General features: G+C 45.0%; 1 protein-coding gene across 2 annotated transcripts in view; it reads left to right on the top strand.

The window, feature by feature from the left end:
• Positions 1–4,578: 4,578 nt before the first annotated feature.
• Positions 4,579–20,760, top strand: part of corn (microtubule-binding protein cornetto) — a 313,717-nt gene continuing 297,535 nt past the window's right edge. For both annotated transcript variants that reach the window (XM_071664554.1, XM_071664548.1), the window contains exon 1: positions 4,579–4,746. The gene's annotated coding sequence lies outside the window, so the exon portion shown is untranslated. The remainder of the gene's footprint in view (positions 4,747–20,760) is intronic.

Genomic DNA, 20,760 nt, shown 5'->3' with positions numbered 1-20,760 from the left:
TTCGTTGTATATCAACTGACTTATATTTCTTTCTTGTATCTACCCTGATGATGTGATTATTACACGAAAGTGCACTTGGGGACTTATCGTGTTTTTTCTTCCCCGTAGATTCATAGGAATATACTTGATCATGCTCAGAATTGTGATCCTTTCCAACATGTATATATATATCCTCTATGGTGACACAAGATGTTTGAAGTCTTTTACTCCCCGGAGAATATTAGGGCCTAGTATGATGTCAGCAGGCAAGATGCTGTCAGCACATTGGTTGATGTGCATCGTCACAGTCTTGGTTTGGCGGATGGTGTGTGTGTGTGTGTGTGTGTGTGTGTGTGTGTGTGTGTGTGTTTGTTTTATGTCACAGACTTTGGTCGTAGACAGAAAATTCCTCATCGAGGCCACACCTTAGATAGAATGTGAAAAGAGCCAATGAGACTGAGATGTAATAAGAGATGATGACATATGATGAAAGAGTCTTTGGAGGAAGTGGGAAACCTGCCGGGGAAAGGAGAGGTCAGAGGAGACATGGTAAGGCAAGGCGTTCGAAAGCTTACCAGTGTAAGGAAGGAGATAGAGGTTGCTCATGCGTTGCCAACAGCCACACAGCAGTCATATGTTGAGATGGTCTACGTCAGGAGGTTTTTCAAGCTTTTGAAATCCAAAGAACCCTCTCACTCTCCCACGAAGTATCCCCCTACTGGGCCCCCAGCAGCTTTCGTTGAACTCATTTTGGAAACCTCTGGTGTAGGCAATTGGCGGGACCACACAAACAACCAGTTACTCAGGAACAGATGCCAGAGTAATATCTACAAAAGAGGGAAGGAGAAGACCCAACACTGCGGGGCAAGACAAGCGCCCAAACAGGTATTGTGTAGCCTACATTACTATGTAGGCTACTGCAAGTGTGCAGCTATGACGGTATAGGTTCATGTCTCAGTATCTACATCTGTACTGTACGTTATTGCGTGGATAAGTACAACGTACGTGCAGGTGCGTATCGAAGGACGTGCGCGCAGTGCGTACGCAGAGACGTCTTCCTCTACCTGCGCTTGGCAGAAGCATATTACGTATAAATCATAACTTTTCCATCTGGGCTAAAGACGGATCATTATGTTTTGTCCTTGGGTAGCTCCTCCCCGGTACATGCACGCTATCCGCCCGCCCTTCAAAGCTCACTCTATACTGAGCCCATCACACCCCCGCACCCTCTCCTCCTTGGACCTCCTTCAGGAGCCTTCCATCTCCAGGTCTGGTGACACGCATGCCAAATAAAAAAAGATACGTGTCATGTAATGATCCGACACACATATTACATATCAAAATTTAAGGAATTGCCGATGCTTTGACTTAATGTACTTGTGTTGGTTACTAAGGAGAAATATTACAAACTTTTGATGAGGAAATATTCGTCGGTATTGACACTAATCCGGGAATGTATGTTGTGGATATTTCCCTCTCATCCAGGAGTATATCTCAGAGCCACGGTGAGATTAAGACAGCAAAAGGTGAGTTATTTCTAACGTTTGGCCATTTTTTTTTTCTAGGCTGGGTCAGACTAGAGGTCACAGCTAGTAATGTATGTCCCCTGGTCGTCAGACTACAGGTCATGGCTATTAAGGGCACGTGGATGGTCATCAGAGAAGAGGTCATGGGTAATGGATGGCGGTTTTCTGGTCGTTTGACGAAAGATAGTGGCTGGTTACGGAACTTCTCTGGCGATCTTACAGGCCATGGCTCGTAAAGGCTGTTCTCTGGTCGCAAGACACAGGTCATGGGTTATAATGGACCTTCTCTACTTGCCACGCAGGTCATGGTTGATGATGGCTGTTTTTGATCGTTAGACATGAGTCCTGTAAGAATAAAGACTAGCGATTCATGTTCTCACCAACTGCCTCCTCGATTCCAAATCAGAGTTACGACATTTCAAAAGTCAATTTACATCCTAAACCCTGTTCTGAAGGCTAGTGAAATACCCTCATCTCTGTTTCTGTCATTGATTTAAAGAGCTTCGTGACTTCGTCATTCCTGAAAACATTATTAGAAGGACATCCCCTTCAACACTATACGAAGACCCACCTCTACCTATGAATATCCTTATTCTAAAGAACTCAAGGAAGTAAAGCCACTCTTCTTCAGGCTGCTTGAGCGACAATAATATCCTAATCCTACCCATATTACTTTCCTAATCTTACCCATATTACTTACCTAATCTTACCCATATTACTTTCCTAATCTTTAACTCCACAGAGACAGTAACACACATCGGGTCTCCCCCCCCAATCAGATTTTTCAAGAAAGCTCTTCGCTCCTCACTTCCTTCATCCCTCCCTCCTCTGCGAAAGCTCTCCCAATCCTCCCTTATCTTAATAAACTTTCGCCCCCCCTCCACACACAAATCTCCATCCTGCATACATTTGCCGCCTTCCACGATAATGCCCCGTTGCAGAGCCCAGTTTTTCTTCCTGAGAACCTCATTTGTTTTCATTGAAAGCTTATTCACGAGTCTTTCATTCACGAACCTTTCATTTTTTTCACCTTCAGATCTAGTGAGTTAATCACCATTTTCCTGGATGAGTTCTTCTTTCCAGAAACTGTATCTTATAAATTAGTCATCTGACATCCTCATTACTTCATTTGTTTCCCCTTTAAAAGAAAAAAATAAATGAATTTTCCGTTACTTCCTCCCGTTCCAAAACGTTTAAAAAAAAAATATATCGCTCAAGTTCCCTCGAATATTGAACTTTCCAGATTACTTCTCCAGGTTCTCAACTCATCCTCATGACTTTCTCATCACGGATTGTAGTCCTGTACCTCCTAAGGATAGAATACTTAATTGCTAACCTTCCCCCTTCATAGATCTTGTATAACGCACATTATTCTTTACATTCTTTCACAATGAAGCAGATTGATTTTATATTCTTGCTCCGGGAAGATTTTTTTTCTTTTTTGGAACCTGTGCTTCGATGAACACCTCTCTCGTTTGCCAAGAACTTGGGATGGTATTCACGAAGTCCTGGTGTGAGATCAGGGAGGTTTCGAATTGCGTTTAGCGGTAGCGAGGTTGAGTCTTGAGGGAGTCGGATTTGGTGTGGGTTAAGTAAGGCACGTCACGCTGCGTCTCCCTTTGTGTCGGATGTTGTGCTCCGTTGTTGGCGTCACACTGCTCAGACAACGCACCTGTTGGCTAACGGAAAAAAGAAACCCTGTCAGTTGAAGTTCTCTAGTTGGTGTGAAGCTCAAAAGAAAATCCTTTGTCGATTGTCTTATTGATCACATTTGATTAGCCGTAAAGATGGTTTGAGCCTTCCCAGAACGTCCAGTACAAAGTGTATTTAAACACTTAAAACACACATCCTAGGTATTATCTTCATGTTTCATTTTGTCATGGAACTCCATAATCTATTTCTTTTACGTTGTATAATATTCATTCATTCATGTCGTTCTTCGTAATGAGCAGAGCTTAACTTTATTTGAATTTATCTGTAGAGTGCAGTGTTAACTTTCTCCTTGATAATGCACAGTGCATGCACACACAGCTATTTTTAATTTTCGCTCTAGAAGTTGTACGACCTAAAACTTAAACGTCTGTATTTAATTACATCCTTAAGTGGCTCATCAAAACTTCCGTTTCTTCCGTCGTATGATCAGCTGCACCGTTCCTTCCTCAGTAGAATCAGCTGCTCTGTTCCCCTCAAACGCATAATCAACTGCAACGTCGAACAGACATCCCAATTTATAAAATAGAAATCCAATATATCTTTCACCGTCTCCCTCACCCACCGAAGTAATTGTTCCGTAAAATTTTCTGGTATACCCAATCGCTTATTTCGATATCTAATTTCCTCTCACGCTCCAAATTTTCCGTACACAAAAAAGCATTTTTTTTTAATACATAAACGAGGCCACATTCAACTTGTGTGTAAAACATTTTTTTTCCAATATTGGGATCGCAGGCCCTAACCTCCACCAGTGTAATAAATTGTAAAACATGAAGTCTTAGTGGTGTAAATGTTTTGGAATCATCTATTTACCCCGGCTCTATTGGTTAAGCCACGGACTAGCAATTTATTTCCAGGCATAATGCAACACCAGACTGCGGTCCTCCCATTGGTTGAGGTTTGTTGGGGGTTGGTATTACACGGAGAGGGGGGTAGTTTTCTTACTGTTGGAGAGCTCAGTGAAACCGGCTTTCGTGTTTCCTTGTCAATATTGGTAGAAATGAATGAATATGAGATTGTGGAGTAATTTTTTGTGTCCTTATACATACGCTCTATTACATATTGTTTTGTCAGTTTAATTCCAAGGATGCATTATAGTGTACGTTGTGGATCAATGAATGACAACACTGACAACAGACTGTTTTACTCCTGGCCAGACGTACGATTAAAGTTCCTATCTACTATTTCTGTAGTATAATGGACGTACGCTTTACATTTCATGGAAATGGTTATGTTAGTATGAACATGTCATCCAAAACGCAAAGGAATCTGATTACCAATCAGTTCTGCACCCACACTGCTCTAAGTTACAGTAAAACCCAGTAGAACACTTTGGTATCATTCAAACAGCTGCTGTGGAGTTTGAATCGTCAGTCGCCTCATGGCAGTATTGTCTTCTAACTCTAGTGAAGTGAAATAGATTATTTTGAACAGTTGCTCATATCCACCCGATCACTATAAACTATCCGTGTGTGAGAGACACTTGGAACTGACCGAGTGCAGAGGATATAACCTGAGTATCGCACAGGTAAGTTTGAACCTCTTCCAGGGCTGGCCTCCGCTGTTACGCGTCTGTATGTCCTTTTGAAGATATTAGAATTTGAAGTTAATATTGTGCTAACATGACAGACGGGGCTCGAAGAGTGTTTCGAACATCTCACTGAAGCAGCGAATGAAGAACGTGCTTCACTCTCAAGAGTCATTTGTGATGACTGTATTAGGATTTTTGGTTTGTTATGGACTATAGTAGGTGCTAAGACTTAACGAATTCTACCAGCGTGTAATTCTCGGCCACAAGATAATGACGGTTGAATCATGTGCTTAATGGTCTAGGCATCTTTTGCCACTTTAGCGCGGAATCAGTCATCGTAGTTAGGGTATGTTTATGTATGGCATTTACCTCTGGCGATGAAGGTGTTCTCAACGAGAGTGGGTTTGTGTATTTTAGAAGCTTTCCTGGGATAAGATTGGGTAAACATTGGCCGTATATGCTGGCTCACAGTCCCCGAGGCCGGGTTATACTGCGTTATACCTCCAGATTTCAGTGGCTCTGTCGCTGTTTTGCATTTCATTCATTGCGACAGCAGGGTAAAGTGCTTGTTAATAAGTAACTCATGGCGCTCTTCCGTATGTCGACAGCTTATGATGTCACGGTTTTTTGTCCGTGGAGTTTTAGCGCTTTCCTTTCTATTTATTTATTATTCTTACCCCCGAACGTATGATGTTTCAGTAAACTGATGATATCTTGTAAAGAAGTGAAAGCCAATTTACTTTCATGCCCCAAAGTAATTTGTCTCCTTAAAGCTTTATGCTAATTTAGGGAGAGTAACGGTATTTTGTATGATAAAAGCCTGATTGGTATTGGTCATTATTTTTTACTGGTAAGCGGACGCCTTTGATATACTAATGTATTTTTAAGACAGTTGATTTTTGCGTGAATTTCCTATGCAGTCCGTGTTCTGCTGTTGTGCTAGACCAGGAGAGGCACTAGAACCTCAACTTTATTGATTTACTTCCAGTGCTTTTTTTTTTTTTTTAGAACGACTTGACCAAAACCACTCAATCGAGTCGAATAGTTAGGCTGTTATGACGAGGGGGACTGACTTGTGAATTCTATATTCATGTTTCATTACTGTTTTGCATTTGGGTAAGTTCTTTGAAAAGTTTTAAAGGAAATTGTTTAGTATTGGGGATCTCGCGAAATCATTGATTTGCCTCAAAAACATCTTTGGGGGAAGTGCTTATGGATTTTTTTTGTCAAAATTGTCAAAATATTCAGACAAGCTGAGGCCCGATCGATGAACTAAAAACCTGGTAACAGAGGAAAAATTATAACATGGTAAAGTAAAGACAACCCTTAGGGAAAGGTTAGGTATGTGATACGTGTATGGCACAGTTATTAAGTCTGGCCCGAACATTCACTTAAGCCGAGAAAGTAAGAGTAGCAATTTTAACCCGATTCTAGATCAAAGGAGTTTTGACTTCTCAGGTTTCAGGTATTCGGGCGCAAAATTCATAACGGAAGATGAATCCCTACTCCACATTACCAAAGGGAATTTAAAATCCTCCCTCGGAGAACTTGGCACTTGCAGTGAGCTGAATACTTTTGCAGCGTTTGAGCACCACCTACCTGATGGCGGTGGCAAGCAAAGAACAGAAAAGGCCAAGGCAAGAGCCCTACATATGTAGGCCTGAGCAGTGAATAGCATGAAGGATAGGCCATCAGTGTAAATATCCCTGGCTAGGTTATCCACGGTTTTAATTAAGGTAGATCTAAGTTGGTTTGCTTATGTGATTCCGAAGTTGGTAAAGAGGTTGGAACTCCTAGGCTTGTTAACTTGCAGTAAAATGCCTTTGGGGCTGCCATCACCTCTCTGGGTATTGTTCAGGAAAATCGTCAGCCAGTAACAGTCTCACCTCAACACGTACATGACCACTATTACTTGCCTGGTTGCTTCAGATAGAGCGGGAGAAGCTGAGGAGTTATGAACGCTGTTACTTGCTTGGTTGGTTCAGATAGAGCGGAGGAGGAAGCCTAGGAGTTTGTAACTGTTGACCTTGACTGCGTGCATTCGGCATCCATTGGATCCTGTGTTCGTCATTTAAGTTTATCCTGTAATTTTTTTTTTCTATTTTTTATCTTTAGTCTGACTCGAGGTCCTTCACTCTTTGGAGCAGCCTCATTATACCTTAGCCGCTTGTTAAAGCAATCTTGCTCGGAGTCCCAGTTCGAAGCGTGCACGGTATATCAATGTTGTGATTTCGTTTAATTCAGTGATACTCGGCGACTTGTGTTCTTAAGTTGGCAAACACTCGACCATATCTTGACAGATCTTGAATTTCTCTGGCGTTGTTGTATCTTGGCCATCGTGCAGCACAGCCGTAAATTACAGTTTGGGGTTCATTGCAAAAAGTAGCCCCCGGTTGGCTTGGCAACTCCCCTCCTGCGGTAGACCCTGTAACATGTACATCAGAATATTCATTTCTTTATCTTCTTTGGAACCTTTATACACCTATTTGATTCTTCCACCCCCTTCGAAATTAGGAGCTGAGTGCTCGTTACCATGCCTATTGTATCCGAGATCATAACTCAGTTCATGAAACATTGAATCTTTTATCTAATACTCGGTCGTCATGAAGATATTATAGTCTGGGTTTGTGAAGATATTTGATCAGCTCCTGAAAGCGATATTTGACCGTGTAACCTGACCTTTGCAGTAATAATTTATTGGATTAGAAATTGAACAATGGAAGGATGATTGTGGCCGTACTTATGTACTGAGTATATATTGTGCACCTAAATATGCTTCACTGTCCGAAACACCTTTGTAATGTGTGAACAAAATCGGTGGGCTGCGATGTGGGGCACCTGTGTGTTATTTGCAAACAGCCACATGGTGGGAGTAAAGTGCATGACCATAACATAAAAGGTGCCTGTATAACACCCTTTTGTACTACGGAACTACGAATTTAGATGTTCGTGATTATATGGGATTGCGTAGAAAATCATATTTTAATGTCAGGCTACGTGAATGACTGTTATTTCCCGCAGACTTGTGGTTTGAGGGGCAAGTTTCTTCTCTTGTTTATTTGTCCGGTCATCAGAGTGTAGAAAACAACTTTAGGGATCACTAAATTTTGTGTAGAACTCCTTAGTGTAACTGGTTCAGGGATACAGCTACCTAGTTTGGAGAATAGTTTCGAAATTAGGTCAGAGATCAAGAGTGCACATTGAGAGAGAAGGTGATCCCCGTCCGTTGAGCGGTCGACCGTATTTAACATTATCCTCAGTGTTGTGACGTAAAGGATGGAAGGCAGAGACGCACTGCGGGTGACCATTTTCGGTCGAGTGAGATCCTGTTTATGTTTTGTGTGCCTTTTGGTTTTAATTTTCTCCATTAATTTGGATTCATTTTTTTTTAAAGCGTGCGATTTCAACCGCATATTGTAGTGTACAGAAAAAAATAAAGAGAATAATCGGTACTTTGCTCATTTGAAAACACTTATACATTAAGCCAAACCAGATTTTGCATGACATAAAAGAACGCGAGCAGTTGATATTTTCCATTGTCTTTTACAATAAAAAGATTTGTTATTTGTTCCGTTTGCGTTGAAATGTTTGTGATTCCATTAAGGTTCACCACAGATAAAGCTTTTACAGCTGCATGCGCTTAATCTGTCTGTCATTTAGGCAAAAACCCATTTTCGAAAGGTCGGGGCTGTGAAATGTCAGATTAATCCGCCCACCCCTCTAAGTACAGTGGGTGTCTGTTGCTGTGTGCTTGTGTTTCTACAAGAGAAATCGTCTCTTGTAGAAGTTGAAGGGATGAAGATATTTGGAGTGGGATCTATCGCCGAGGAGGAATTAGAAACTATCATTTGGTATATGTATTTACCTTTTTTTTTCGGACTTCGATATGGTTCGACTTACGAGGTTATCGGTGTCAGCAGGTTTAGAAGAGTGTGTCCACACAGGAACGTGAGAACTGGCGGGTGCGGGCCCGGCCCCAGTATTGACACAAGGGAGGTGAACCGGGGGAGCGGGGCAGTCGGCCACTCACTGCAGTGACGAGGCTTCCTGTGCTTGTTTACGTACTGCGTCAAGTTGGTCATGGAACTCTGCCGTATTATTTTTATTGCAAATAACTGATTACGAGTCTCTGGTTATGGTATCTTAAACGAATGAGTCAAAGAGAAATGCATCCTTAGATGTGTCGACGGAGCTGAATCTATCAAATTAGTTGATGTATATATGTATGTATGCCTCGTTCCTAATTCAGCAGATGTGTCGATGAAGTTGAATCTATCAAATTATTGATGTATATATGTATGCCTCGTTCCTAATTCAGTTGTGGTGGCAGGGCTATTATTAACCACCCTTCCTCATGGATTGTTGGCGTTAAACCCAATGTATCAGATGGGTCTTAAGAGCCTTAAAAGGCTAGTCTAGTCATAATGCAATCAGGCTGAAAGTTCTTGGTCGAAATGATTGGCTTTTGCAAGACTGGTACTAGCATCTGTAGAATTCTCGGCTCTTTGAGCTTTAAATTTGTAACGCCTCTTAACTTACGTAGAGCCTCTCATTTCAATGAATAGCTTTTGAAAGTGTAATGTGTTTTTATTTAAGTGCTTATTTGATTTCTATTTGTGAATCGTGGAAGTCTGCCTTTACTATAAGCCTTTGAAGTGATGTCAGATACTTTGTAAGAGCGAAAAACATGAAAATAGTCGTATAACTTAATAAGGACAGATATAACAGGTGTTGTAGATAAGTACCCTCCGCGCTCAGAAAACGGACTAGGCTTCGAAAATGGGGAAGGGAACTGGTGTAGGTATATCAATGTTAGATAGGCAGGTGTATTGTCTTGGTAAAGAAGAGGTTGTGAGTCGTGTACATACCAATCTGTTCTGCCCAGAATTAGATTGTCACGGAGACTGTATATGTAATCCTCTTGATTATTGCATAGATTTCGTTTTGATAAGATCCGTACGTAAGGTAGCTCCTAAAAGCAGGATGGTGTTCGTTTCGCTTTGATAGATGTGCATTAAAGTCCAAAACTTTATTTTAGTCACTTGCTTTTGATGCAGTTTTGTTGTTATTGTTATATTTGATACTGTAATGAAGGTTACATTTTGCCCAGTTCTGAAGCATTCGCCATGTTTATCAAACTACATTTGAAATTGATTGGACATCCAGTTCCATAGGTTTTTACAACATAGACACTACCTAGACCAGCGACTCCGTGGTTGTGTGCAAGAGGTGCTGGGCTGAGACTGGACTGGTGTTTTTACTGTCAGTAATGGCTTGCCAGGTCTTATTGAAAGTAGAATGACCCGCTTTTGCGGTGAATCTGATATGTTCGTGCTGCAGCTGAACAGTAAGAGCCACACTTGTAGTCTCATTTGACGAACGATTCCAAGTGCTTCTGTTCGGAAAGTTCAGAGGCGCGATCATCGCTGACGTCGTAATGTATGCGAATGGAAGAGAGAAAAAAGGAAAATGTTGTGACATTTTAAAAGGTCACGTATATGTCGTTAGCGATTGTAAAACGGGATCAGGGTGGATCGAAACGCATTGAAATTCTGACGAGCTTACTTAACACGAAAGGTAAATCCTCATATTTCATCGTCGGATGTTGACTGGTTCTTTTTAGAAGTCCTCGTCTACCGTGTGGAGGTTCCAACCATCCTGTTCTGTGAGGTGTGTGTTCGCTACCTTGATGTAGAGGCGCGTTGCGCTTCAGTCGCTCGCTGGGATGTCGCCATGGCGAGCGGAAAGGTGGGGGACATGGGGACAAGTTTTTGGTTACTGAACCTTTTGCTCAGAGGTGACGGCGTGTTTTCTCATCGTTCTTCGTTCTTGCGGCGAGACCCGGCTCCACTCCGCCGTGAAGTGCATGCCAGGGAATACAAACTGCAAAAGCTCATTGAGCTTTTTTTTTTTTCTTTTTCCCGAGGCTGTTTTTGATAGTCTTAGAGATCTGAAACACAGAGCTTAGTAGGGAGAGAGTTTAAGGAAGCGAATGGACTTTAAGAAATGTCTCTTAAGCTCTTTTGCGTACTGGAGCGTCAACAATGTCTGTCGTGGACTTGAATTGGGGGATCATTCGTCAGGTCTATTTTTAAACGTATTTATATGCGGCGTTGCTTTTACAGATCCTCTTGGCAAGTAGTTCCATATGTGAACAGGTCTATAAAAGAGATGGAACTTCGTCATATGACCAGTTTGTCTCCATTACCGCGGGTTGAGTTAAGCAGATTAAGGTTGTGGGAGAGTGATAATTTTGAACACATTTTGGGTCACTTGTTCTTATTCCTGTGCTACATAGGTTGATGTCATCATCATTCTTCTGATTCGGAATTCTCCAGAAGCTCGCCGCTGTATTTAATACAGTTTTGTTTTTCAAAGACGGCGACCGAAATTGGACATTGTTTTCTGTGTTCCATCATGTGTTTAGTCGAACTGAGATCAGAATTTATAATGCCAGAGCAGTTTACGCGAAGTACTTTGGACAGAGTCGACCGTAGATTGAGTACAACTGAAAGAAGATAAAGATGCACATAGATTGAGTACAACTGAAAGAAGATAAAGATGCACATAGCACATTCGTTATTACATCGTAAGAGTTACAAGTAAGGTGGACGTCTCGGGGTGGAATGGTTCGCAATACACTAAGCCAAGAAAGATAAGGAGATAAGCAGTCGTATTCCCAGTCCATCCGTGAAACGAAGGTCATGGTGATATGAGGCTGCTGGCGGTCGATAACAGAATGATCATCGGGCACACAAATGATGGATGAATCTTACCGAATGGTGGAATACTCTATATAGGCCACGCTTTTGTTATAAGTACGGTAAACACTATAGCTTACATCGATCTCCCAGTTCCACCATGGGGACATAGAATGATATACAGTCATGGTACATGTTTTTAGACGGGGATGTATATCAGCTGACTTATATTTCTCTCTTGTGTCTCCCCTGATGATGTGATGATTACACGAAAGTGCACTTGGGAACTTATCGTGTTTCATTTTCCCCGTGGACTCATAAGAATATATGAGGGTGAAGGCATGTACAGAGCATCAGATTGGGGAAGAGCAGTGTGGTTTCAGAAGTGGTAGAGGATGTGTGGATCAGGTGTTTGCTTTGAAGAATGTATGTGAGAAATACTTAGAAAAGCAAATGGATTTGTATGTAGCATTCATGGATCTGGAGAAGGCATATGATAGAGTTGATAGAGATGCCCTGTGGCAGGTATTAAGAATATATGGTGTGGGAGGCAAGTTGTTAGAAGCAGTGAAAAGTTTTTATCGAGGATGTAAGGCATGTGTACGTGTAGGAAGAGAGGAAAGTGATTGGTTCTCAGTGAATGTAGGTTTGCGGCAGGGGTGTGTGATGTCTCCATGGTTGTTTAATTTGTTTATGGATGGGGTTGTTAGGGAGGTAAATGCAAGAGTTTTAGAAAGAGGGGCAAGTATGAAGTCTGTTGGGGATGAGAGAGCTTGGGAAGTGAGTCAGTTGTTGTTCGCTGATGATACAACGCTGGTGGCTGATTCATGTGAGAAACTGCAGAAGCTGGTGACTGAGTTTGGTAAAGTGTGTGAAAGAAGAAAGTTAAGAGTAAATGTGAATAAGAGCAAGGTTATTAGGTAGAGTAGGGTTGAGGGTCAAGTCAATTGGGAGGTGAGTTTGAATGGAGAAAAACTGGAGGAAGTAAAGTGTTTTAGATATCTTGGAGTGGATCTGGCAGCGGATGGAACCATGGAAGCGGAAGTGGATCATAGGATGGGGGAGGGGGCGAAAATTCTGGGAGCCTTGAAGAATGTGTGGAAGTCGAGAACATTATCTCGGAAAGCAAAAATGGGTATGTTTGAAGGAATAGTGGTTCCAACAATGTTGTATGGTTGCGAGGCGTGGGCTATGGATAGGAGTGGTGCGCAGGAGGATGGATGTGCTGGAAATGAGATGTTTGAGGACAATGTGTGGTGTGAGGTGGTTTGATCGAGTAAGTAACGTAAGGGTAAGAGAGATGTGTGGAAATAAAAAGAGCGTGGTTGAGAGAGCAGAAGAGGGTGTTTTGAAATGGTTTGGGCACATGGAGAGAATGAGTGAGGAAAGATTGACCAAGAGGATATATGTGTCGGAGGTGGAGGGAACGAGGAGAAGAGGGAGACCAAATTGGAGGTGGAAAGATGGAGTGAAAAAGATTTTGTGTGATCGGGGCCTGAACATGCAGGAGGGTGAAAGGAGGGCAAGGAATAAATGAATTGGAGCGATGTGGTATACCGGGGTTGACGTGCTGTCAGTGGATTGAATCAGGGCAGGTGAAGCGTCTGGGGTAAACCATGGAAAGCTGTGTAGGTATGTATATTTGCGTGTGTGGACGAATGTATATACATGGGTATGGGGGTGGGTTGGGCCATTTCCTTCGTCTGTTTCCTTGCGCTACCTCGCAAACGCGGGAGACAGCGACAAAGCAAAAAAAAAAAAAAAAAAAAATATATATATATATATATATATATATATATATATATATATATATATATATATATATATGTACACGGGGAGTTTGCCTTGACCCTGGCTAATGGTGCGAGTTTGACTGCCAGGCACACGGTGGGAGGGAGTTAAATATCCCCGATTTTTTTTTTTTTTTGGGGGGGGGGTGGGAGTTGGAAGAGGGTGCAGCAGTTTTAACGGCCAATTTATTTTTTCCTCCAGGATGATCGGGATTATCAGTTACACACAACCGTGGATCCTGGGTGGTTCACTGTATAATGACCATTATTGTGGAGCATCTGGCTCTTCATCGAGGGGTGAGATGGCTCCCTTCTTGAAACAACAGAAGATAAGGAATAATGCTTGATTTGAAGGGTTTGATTTTCTTTCCTGGGTGATGCGCCTTTTCTTGTGGCGCTAAGTGGGCCTGGGTTTAGCTCGGAGTGTCGTGCTCAGGGTACAGCCTCCACACGTATTGCATTGTACTCGCGTGGTACAGTACCAGCTTGGTGCCGTGCCAGAGTGGTACACGAGCAGCGTTTGTTCATGGTAAGAAGAGAATTGAAGGGAGGGGGATGCCACCAGACAGATTTAAAAGTGTCAGATTATTTCGCTTAGAACGACGCGTCGTGCCCCCATCCATAGGACAACTGTGGTGTGATGGTATTTTGAATTTCTCGCTGAATTAGGTCAGTTGACGTAAAGTTAGACGTGCACGAGCGATAGTTCTGGGTCATGAGTTTTACGATCCGAAAGTAGACTTTTTCCTCTCTCTCTCTCTCTCTCTCTCTCTCTCTCTCTCTCTCTCTCTCTCCACACACACACGCGCGCGCGCGCGCACACACACACACACACACACACACACACACACACACACACACACACGCGCGCGCGCGCGCGCGCTTGCACACACACACAGATAGATAGATAGATATATAGATAGATAGATAGATAGATAGATAGAGAGAGAGAGAGAGAGAGAGAGAGAGAGAGAGAGAGAGAGAGAGAGAGAGAGAGAGGTGTTACCGGACTCCGCATGCTCAATGTCGCACGCATGTGGAAACTTACCTTTGGCGAGGCTATCATCACTATTATCACTCTAAAGGAGTCTCCTTTCCCCTGCTACTGGAAGTGGCGCTGCCCTTAAGTTGCAACAGCCTTTATAGATCGTTCGTGGGTAAGAATATTTTTCTTTGGAAGCTGTTCATGAGATATTTAGTCTCTGGGATATTTAGTCTCAAAAGTTTTTGCCTTACAGGTAGCCTGCCAGTCTCATTCCACATAATTTCTGACTCTTAGAACACTGGTTTTGGAAGTGCCATCAGCCGAATGCGTTAGCCTAGGCTGCCTTACGTCAAGACCACGCACGGAGGAATGTATGTAAGTTGACGCATCAGCCACCAAACCCCCTCCTCCTCTCCCCACCGCAAGCAGGTGAGTGGCAGTTTGGTTGGTTGACGGTACTCCCCTCCCCTCCCCTTCCACCCCCCTCCCCTCCCTCCGCCCCTCCCCTCCCTTCCCTCCCTCCCTCCCCTCCCGGTAGCATAGAGAAAGAGGGGAGGTATAACGAACGAATTTGATCAAAAGTTGTTGTGAGGATGACTGCGCGTGGAGTTGGTCGTGAAAGCTCCGAATTATATCGCACGGTGATGACCCGATGATCTTGTATTGTGTAAAAAAAAAAAATGATAATAAAAGACTTCAGTTCCGTGTTCGATTCGTTTTCGTATGATAGGTCAGCGTCTTGCGTGCCCGCGCGCGCGCGCGCGCGTGTGTGTGTGTGTGTGTGTGTGTGTGTGTGTGTCATGCTCACGTAGGTCTTCGTGATAATTACTGCCCGAAAGCACGCGTGTAAGCTGTGGTGAAATTAATGTTATATCCCGTCGTGTTGTAAAATTAATGTTATATATTGTGTTGTAAAACTAATGTTATATCCCGGCGTGTTGTAAAATCCGCATCGATAGCAGGCGTGGCGACCGCCCGGGATCATGCCGGCGCGCCGCGCCCCGCCACCCTCCTCCTGGCGCAGGCGGGGGAGCAATGTACTCCTGGAGGGTGTTCACGTCGCCAACCTCTCGTAACCTGATAACCCGGCGAAGGACTTGGTGCGGGGGTTGGGGAGGGTTGGTCCGCCGTCTTAACGAGGCTGTTGAGTTAACGGGCAGTTAAGGTCAGGTGCGGGAGGAGAATACGTGTGTGTGTGTGTGTGGTGGTGGAGGTCGGAGGTTGGGAGGGAGGTGGAGGTGGTTGCAGGGGGTAGCTCGGTTATGAAGGACAAGGCAGTTGGTCCCTCCTCCATACGGTACAGTTAGAGGATAAATTACCTTTATCCTTGGGTGCGGTGGGTTTCAAACTGAACGCTACTGCCTTTTCTGTGATGGGTTTCAAACTGAACGCTGCAGCCTCTCCTACGATGGGTTTCAAACTGAACGCTGCTGCCTCTCCTACGATGGGTTTCAAACTGAACGCTGCTGCCTCTCCTACGATGGGTTTCAAACTGAACGCTGCTGCCTCTCCTACGATGGGTTTCAAACAACGCTGCTGCCTCTCCTGCGATGGGTTTCAAACTGAACGCTGCTTCCTCTCCGACGATGGGTTTCAAACAACGCTACTGCCTCCTACGATGGGTTTCAAACTGAACGCTGCTGCCTCTCCTACGATGGGTTTCAAACTGAACGCTGCTGCCTCTCCTACGATGGGTTTCAAACTGAACGCTGCTGCCTCTCCTACGATGGGTTTCAAACTGAACGCTGCTGCCTCTCCTGCGATGGGTTTCAAACTGAACGCTGCTTCCTCTCCGACGATGCGTTTCAAACTGAACGCTGCTGCCTCTCCGACAGTGGGTTTCAATCAGAACGCTGCTGCCTCCGACGATGGGTTTCAAACTGAACGCTACTGCCTCTCCTATTGTCTGTAACAGGGTTGGTGAGGGGCGTTGGTAACCCTTATTTTAGTGTTGTTTTTACGAAGCATTCGAATCACATGGATCACTTATGGACCTCGCGTGGTGTAGCGGCTATAACATTCCTGACCGTAAAGCGCATTCACGGGCCGGCCCGGGGTCGAGCAGGGCATAGGTTCGAATCCTGTTTGTGGCAAGCGACCCACAGTCAACCCTGCTGTTCATCCACCCTTAGGGGTTGGTCGATGAAATGGTTACCTGGCTCAGGCTAGGATATATATATATATATATATATATATATATATATATATATATATATATATATATATGTATAATACCTTATAGCGTTAATGGGATGGCCTTGATCGGGGCCTCATTTGCCCGTGCCCTCTCAGCTAACGTAAACAAAATATGTATTTCGAAACAAGCGATGATTTCAGCTCCAAATAGGGCAAGTTGGAGTTTGACAAGTGACAGCCAGTGTCAACTGTCGGCTACACAACATATTCCCATACAAGGAAAGCAGGGCTACCAGTGTGAGGTGAGGCCAGTTCGCCAGAGCTTTGTTCGAAACTTTTCGCCAGTTTGTCATAATGTTGCTCCACTGCGAGGGGGTGAAGATGATTTATGATCTAACTGTATCTTCCTCACCACAGACCCTCAAGAGCTCCTGGAAAATAGACGAAAGCTTGGGATAATGTTCTTTCATTTTTCGTTTTTACTGGGAGTAATGTATTTCATTTCTACTTTCAGTAATGAAGATAATTATATTTTTTTTTTTGTCTTTTCCGCGGGACGATTGTGGACCCCCATTAGAATAGGTACATTAGTATTATCAGTAGGAAGATAACCTCGTAAGATAGTCATGAGCCTTCTGTTATCTGACGTCACCACGTCTTAGGTCACGAGGAACGACGCTGCGACCCGTATGTATGACGGCCAGGCTTCTGATCCGGGTCGTGAGGGTCAGGTCAAAGTTCCACAGCGACCTACCGAGAGGGATGTCGTGGTAAATAAAGAGGATCGTATACCCTCGTGCTCGAAGCGTCACGTTTGAAACCTGGTTGACTGTGTGGCTCCATTGGGCCTCGCGAGTCCAGCTGGAGACTTACCGAACCTTCGGTTACACACACACACACACACACACACACGTCCTCCCCGTACCCAGAGACCACACTGACTTCGGGATCGCTTCGGTCTCCCCCGGAATTGTATGTATAAAAACACAGAGGCGGACTGACATGTAGTAGTAACCAGGGCGGCCATTAGGGGGTTCCTGAGTTTCTCTCTCTCTCTCTCTCTCTCTCTCTCTCTCTCTCTCTCTCTCTCTCTCTCTCTCTCTCTCTCTCTCTCTCTCTCTGTGTGTGTGTGTGTGTGTGTGTGTAACGGCCCGGGTTCTCGATGCCCGCCCGATCGCTCAGCTGTTCAAAAAGAGCCGAGCCCAACCAAAGCCTCGGCTATAAAGCCGTGTGGTATTTAAACCCACAACCGTCCTCGCTCGAGCCGTTTTGAATCTGTTTGCCTCATCTGGTGTGTGCGTCGAGGACCGTGTGACTCAGCCGTCTCCCGGGACGTCTTTGATGAATTATATGACAGTGAATAGACGATGTGTGTTGGTGGTGTTGTTTAGTGTTGGTTTGGATGCTACAGGGAGACTAGTAAGTGGGTTTGATTTTATTATTTTACCGCCAGCCTATCGTCATCTGAGTGCTAGTGGTGGTGGTGCTACTGCTACAGGAGGAGGAGGAGGAGGAGGAGGAGGCAGGGTCGTAACCCTCTTCGGTAGTAGCCCGTAGGGGGGGGGGGGTGTTCGTACATCCTCCTCTTCCTCCTCTCTCTCTCTCTCTCTCTCTCTCTCTCTCTCTCTCTCTCTCTCTCTCTCTCTCTCTCTCTCACCCGAGCGTCAGTCACTCACTCGCCCGCCCAACCGGCCGGGCGGCCGGCCCAGGGTGACGGTTGGTTCAGAGGGGAAACTCGAACCGCCACCCACCCACCCACCCTTCTCCTCACACTCCCCTCCCCACCCGCTCCGCTCGCCCGGGCCTCCCCCCCGCGCCACCACCTCAACCCCTCACTCCACTTTGTTCCGGCATCCCGCCAGTGGCTCGGGGTGCCGCCAGGTCCCCTCCCCCTTCCCCCCTTCAGTCTGCCCCCCCCCCCCTCGCAAGCTGAAGGTCACGTCTGTTCTCCTAATCTACTACTGGTAACGCATCTGAGTTGGCAATACTTGTGTGTGTGTGTGTGTGTGTGTGTGTGTGTGTGTGTGTAATCGTGACACCCTGACCTATAATTCCCCCAGCGTCTTGCGCTTCATGTTTATAAGCCGTCTCGTGTCCTCCGTTTTCTTCGTTCGCTTGCTTATCTCCTTTATCGCTTGGCTCTGAGGACAAGGAAGCCCCTTTCCACTCGCGCCTCTGTCACTTGCGTGATATTCGTGGCTGTGTTTGTGTGGCTCTGTACGCTCTGAAAGTTTGTCGAGTGTTGCGTATGATGTGTTGCCACATGCGTGGTCTGGAGATAAAAGTTCTGAGTGTTTACGAGTCGAACTCTTAACTATAAACGTCTCTTTTATCCGTAACTCATACCATTTTTTTTTTTTTTTGTGTGTGTGTGTGTGTGGATTTTAATCCCTTTACTTTACGTTTTTTTTTTTTTTTTGGTGTGGATTTGAATCCCTTTACTTTATCCACGTCTGAGGATCTTTGTGGTGGGGCGTCTTTCGAGTTATTGTATCATGTCAAGTGTCTTTCGTATCGTGTCTTGTCCGAAGTATTTAACACCCACCCTTTACCCGCGTCTGGCCCGGTGCATGACCGTTGGTGTCGGAGGGTGTCGCCTGGGGGTGGGGAGTGGTGGCATGGCACTGACATTGGCGCTCTGACCTTGTGGATGGTCGTGGCCAGGTTCACCAGTCCCTCACAGCCCCCTACCACCCTGCCCAGCCCTGCAGCTGGCCGGCTGTAGCAGGCGGCATGCCAACCAGCCAGTCAGTTCCAGGAGTGTACTATCATCGACCGCTCTTGCCCTCGCGCCCCCTTCCTCCTCCCTCTCTGCTCTACCACCTGTGTCGTCATCATCATATCATCATCATCATACTTTCGTTCGACCCATCCCTCTCTCCCTGTCACAGGGCTGTTGAGCCAGAGGGAGAGGTGGCTGGGGGGGAGAGGGTGGCCCGTCTGCTCCCAGGCTTCTGCGGTGCTGTCGGGTCTTCGCAGAAGTTTTATGGCCTTAGATAACCTCGTCACGGACCATCATCAGGTCCCCTGTTATCTGTCTTGTCCATGGACTTTTATATCTTCTTACGCTCCGAACTGCGCTCCTTATTCATCTGGATTGATCTTCGTTTCTTCAGCATCCCAGCTTAGATACCCATTGACATCGCCGCCCGAGCGTGTGAGTGTGCGAAACAGTGTGATTAAACAGACTGTGTTCCTTTGCGGGCTCTGTCCCAGCGGACTTTCCCATCAGCGTCATCCCCTCATATTCTTCTCTCTCTCTCTCTCTCTCTCTCTCTCTCTCTCTCTCTCTCTCTCTCTCTCTCTCTCTCTCTCTCTCTCTCCCTCTTTACTTTCCCAGTTCCCTTTTTTTACTATCTTATCTCAGCCTCTCCCACACTTATTCCTCAGCCTATGTCACCCATCTCTCATCACCACCAGCGCCACCTCCCCACCCTTTCTTTACTCAACTCCCCCACAACCCTCCTTACGAAGCGTAATTGAACATGTTCTCGCTGGCTTCTGTGTCTTGTGGACCCACGTCTATGTATCCTCAGTCTCTGCCATGTATCGTCCGTTAAACTGTCTGTCAGACGTACTTTCTCAGCCACTTTGTATATATATATATGCGTTACGTGACCGTAGTTCAACCTTAAGTAATCCTCATGGTTTCTCGCTAAGCCACAACTCCTCCTCGCTTGTCGTCTACAACTTGAACGTTACTTCTAGGTGGCTAATTCCCCCGCCCCCCTTCCACATGCAGAGTGTTTTATTACGTGTAGTCTCGCTGATCACCACGGAAATATGATTGTGTTAGTGCGCTCTGTTGTCGGTGTATTTATGAAAGGTTGGACGGTGCGTTACAATGTCTGTTTCCTTCCTTACACCGCTAAGGCTTTGCGATATTATTTCTTCCTTATGATGTCGTACGAAACTCATGACCGATTCTTCCCTTTTTTTATTCTTTTTTTATGTCTGTTTCACTTGAGCCTTTGGCCATGATGAAGACCCGACTCCATGAGTGGAACCTATGGCGTGAAAAATTTAATCATCACACCAGATATTGTGTGTGTGTGTGTGTGTGTGTGTGTGTGTGTGTGTGTGTACAGCGATTGAATGATATGAGAGGGAAGTAAATATGGTGATTTCGTCCTCAATACAACGTCAGCGTCAGATTTCGTTCAAAGTGGCGTTTTTTTTTTCTTTTTTTTCTTTTTCTCCCCGAGACGCGCAGCTTCGTTATCGAACTCCGTTGCCCACAATTACCTACCCGGTCCCCCGTGCCGCTGTCGGGGGGCCTCCCTCACGCATTCCCATGTTGTAAGGGATCACAAGTTTATATATAGGAGGGTAAGCAGATTGACTCCATCATGTGACGAAGGATTCATGTAACACACACACACACACACACACACACACA

This window comes from Panulirus ornatus, chromosome 9 (assembly GCF_036320965.1).
Source record: "Panulirus ornatus isolate Po-2019 chromosome 9, ASM3632096v1, whole genome shotgun sequence".
In the NCBI taxonomy this organism is placed as follows: domain Eukaryota; kingdom Metazoa; phylum Arthropoda; class Malacostraca; order Decapoda; family Palinuridae; genus Panulirus; species Panulirus ornatus.
Note: the sequence above shows the minus strand (reverse complement) of the source record. Positions and strands in the feature narration are given on the sequence as shown.